Source organism: Triticum dicoccoides, chromosome 3B (assembly GCF_002162155.2).
Source record: "Triticum dicoccoides isolate Atlit2015 ecotype Zavitan chromosome 3B, WEW_v2.0, whole genome shotgun sequence".
NCBI classification, from domain to species: Eukaryota; Viridiplantae; Streptophyta; class Magnoliopsida; order Poales; family Poaceae; genus Triticum; species Triticum dicoccoides.
Genome location: NC_041385.1, coordinates 16103348 through 16107564, shown reverse-complemented (window position 1 = coordinate 16107564; position 4217 = coordinate 16103348).

Genomic DNA, 4217 nt, shown 5'->3' with positions numbered 1-4217 from the left:
TGCCTGGTCAATGATGTCAGCCATATAGCCTTCGCCCACCTTCGCACTCCAATCCACAATCCGGCCACTCTCATTCATGACGCGATTCTCGCTCACGCCGGAAACCCCAGCTTCAGCGTCGCAGGCTCTTGGCGTGGCGCTGGCTGCGTCACCTTTGAGTCCGCTTCCGTTCGGGAATACCTAGTCACCCTTGGTTCTCTCGACTACCGCGGTAACCAAATCTCCTTTGAGCCGGTGGAGCTGGCTGACCGTGCCTCGCCTGTCTTCGACCAACTCATTGAGGTCAAGGCCTCGGAGTTCCCCCATGAACTCTGGCACGACGACGGCATCAGGTGGGCTCTAAGCCACCTTGGTGACGTATGCTCCATCGACCACTACTACGTCGAGGGACGCGACTTCACGGCTGTCCGCGCTCTCATCATGGTGGACCGGCGCAAACGGCTGCCGGACTCACTGCCCATCCAGCTCCCACCGTCAAATGACATCAAGGTGCTCAAGATTGCGAGGCTGGCCATAGTCCTCGACCGCATGGGCCCGCTCGACCCATCTCCGTACTCCTCCGACTCCGACTCGGACGCGGACTCGCGCCCTGCGACTCACGGGCGTCGCCCCTTCAACGCCTTCTCCTCCAACAACGACCTGCCTCGTGCACCACCACCATCCCCCACCTTTGCCGCACCCAACAATGCTCCAAAACAGGCCGCCAACCACGCAGACATGCCTCTCCACACCTCATCCGGCGATGACGCCCCCGCCAACCTCCCCAACCCCGTCATCAACATCTCATCCGACAGCGACTCAGCGCCGCCATCGCAGAAGGCGTTCCCCCCTTGGGCGTTCTCTTCATCAACAATCATTGGCTCCTCCTCAACACCGGCCGCCACCAACCGCCCCATGCCACGCCTTGCCATGGCGATCGACCGCATCTCCTCGCCCACGCCTCTGACACTGGAACCAGACCACGACGACGACAACCCGGCCGACCAGCTGCCTCCCTCGGCCATGCAGCTGCCGTCGGTGTTCCGCCCGTATGACAGCTCCAACTCCTCGCCTCAAGGGCTCGACATGTCCGCCATCCCCTTCTCAGCAGGGGCATCCCCATCTGGTACAGCCGCAGCTTTACCTTGTCCTTCTACTGCTCCTGCAAGTCCTCCGGCTCGCACTCTAATCACCACGCTTCCGGCAACGGACTGTGCAGACACCCCCCTCCATGACTGCGTCCTCGGAAAACTGCGCCACAGCGCCAAGCGATCGGCGGATAAGGCTATGAGCCTTTGCTGGAGCTCTCGCCTCGCTGCCAAGGAGCCTCGCGTCTTCACTGACATGACCACGAAAGCTGTTCGTGCCCGGGCTGCACGCCTCTCCGCCTCTGATGTAGCCAAGGCGCTCAAAGACGCCATCCACGATGCACGCCTCGACATCCCCGACGCCCCTCCAGCCTCGGCTGCTGCCCTTGCCGAAATCGCATCGCTCTGCGGTGCCGGCGACGCGGCTGCTGCCTCCATCGCCCATGCCGACGACGACGACCATGCCGATGATGCTGACGTCGCGCCATGATGTGCCAATGCTTCCGTACAAGCCCATGCGGCGTCCCGGCGACGATCGCTCGTCCCTATCGCGGCCCTACTCTATGGGTCTATCTATTCCTGCGTCCGTGTATCTGGAGTTGTTGTTCCTTTGCTCCACCTATCCACTACTATTTCACATGTACCCTCTACCTACTTTCACTTTGTTTAAGTCTAGATGTCCCCTCGGTTACTTATGAGTAACACAACTATATCTGTTTGTTCCTGGAATGTACGAGGACTAGGTGATGAATCCAAATGCGCCGATGTCCTTTCTGAACTGATCAGTATCAAACCCCACTGCGCCCTCATACAAGAATCAAAGCTCAATGAGATCACCGAACAAAAATTTAGGTCCTTCTTACCACGATCTCTAGATCAAAAAATCGTCCAACCAGCAGACGGATCGGCCGGAGGAACCATCTCTGCTTTCAACAAAAACTACCTCTCCCCAGTCTCTCACTCCAACCACCGTTTTGCCATATCCAGTACACTCAAATCACTCGCCCACCCCCTTCCCTTTGTTATCACAAACGTATATGCACCCTCAAACCGCAACCACAAGCAAGACTTCCTCGACGAACTCAGACGCATCCAAGAAAATGACCAAACCCCGTGGCTCATTGCAGGCGACTTTAACCAAATCCGCTTTCCTAGTGAAAGAAATAACCGTAATTTTCACCAACGCGAAGCTGATGCTTTTAACACTTTGATCAACGACCTCGCGTTAATCGAACTACCACTGCTTGATAGACTTTTCACTTGGTCTAACAAAAGAGCAAACCCAACCCTAGAAAGACTTGACAGAGCTTTTATCAACTTAGCTTGGAACAACTGCTTCCCTAACACAACTCACTCATCGCGTCCACGTATCACATCCGATCACGTCCCCCTAATTATAAACATCCACACTACGGTCCCAAAACCACGCCACTTCCGATTCGAATCTGCGTGGACTCTAACCGCTGACTGCCACAACATAATACAAACATGCTGGGCTCCAAGTCAACACTCAAACACAACAACAAACTCCGGAACTGCCCTTGCAAAAAATCTCAAAAAAACCAGATGCGCTTAAAACAATGGGCCTCAAAAAGATCACCTGCAATCCAGCGGGAACAAGCTGCAAAGCAAATCATAAACTTCATTGATCTCAAAGAAGAGGCTCGCCCCCTCTCGAAAGCCGAAAACTTGCTCCGCATTGTCATCTCCGATACACTTCACTCGGCCATTGCCGAAAAAGTAGCTTTCTGGAAGCAACGTGGCAAGGTTAGAGCGGCCATAGGCGGCGAAGAGAACTCCCAGTACTTTCATGCAGCAGCATCACAACGACTCCGAAAAAATACCATAACCTCCCTCCTTGCAGATGGAAATGAGTTCCATTCTCACGATCAAAAAGCAAATATTCTCAAAGACCACTTCATAACGATCATCGGAACCGCACACCCCACCTCCTGGCCGTTCCAATTGCAAAAATACTACCTCCAGGCCATATCGCAACTTACCTCTCTTGACTCTCCCTTTACTCCCGAAGAAATAAAAGATGCCTTCCTCCAGATGAACCCTCTCGCTAGCCCTGGACCGGATGGCTTCGGCCCGCTCTTCTACAAGAAATATTGGAATCTTCTTAAAGCTCCTATTTTCTCCTTCATGACGGACTTCCAAAACCTCAATACACAAACTGAATGCCTAAATAGAGCACACCTAATTCTGCTCCCCAAAACAGAACTGGCAAACACTCCCGACGCCTACCGCCCCATCTCGCTTCAAAACTGCCCTATAAAAGCCGTTGCAAAGGTGCTCACTAACAGGCTAAAACCATTGATCCTGCTGCTGGTTCATGCTAACCAAACTGGGTTCATCTCAGGCCGTAGCATCGCAGAAAACTTTATTTACGCTGCCGACCTCGTCCGTGCCTGGCACTCCAGAAAGGCTCCAACAATGGTAATCAAGTTGGATTTTAGCAAAGCTTTCGACTCACTCTCCTGGGACTCCCTTATATCCATACTAAACTGCCGTGGTTTCCCGCAAAAATTCACCGCATGGATCCACGACCTTCTCTCCACCGGAAAAACTGCTGTTATGCTCAATGGGATCCTCGGTAACTAGATTAACTGCAAAAACGGCCTCCGACAGGGTGACCCCATCTCACCCTACCTATTCATCATCGTTGCTGATCTTCTGCAGCAAATGATACAACAAGACTGCAATCTATCACACCTTAGCCACCCGCTTTTCTCACATCTCCCGCCAACTGTCCTACAATACGCTGATGACACCCTAATCATCGCTAAAGCATCAAATGACGGCGCCCAACAGTTAAAAAACATTCTACAGGACTTCGCTCGGGCAACTGGCCTCTCTATCAACTTCACCAAAACAACGTTAGTGCCTATGCATGTCGCACCTATACTGTCGGCATCCATTGCATCTACCATGCAATGCACAACCTCCTCCTTCCCACAGATCTATTTAGGCCTACCCTTAGCACCCACTCGCCTGCCTTCAAACGCCTTCCTACCCATCATCGAACGATGTCGAAAATTCTTAACAGGTTGGCGGGCAAAGCTCCTCTCCAAAGGAGACAGGCTGATATTACTATCTGCAGTCCTAGATTCAATCTTGGTCTATTTTATGACTGTCTTCCTCATT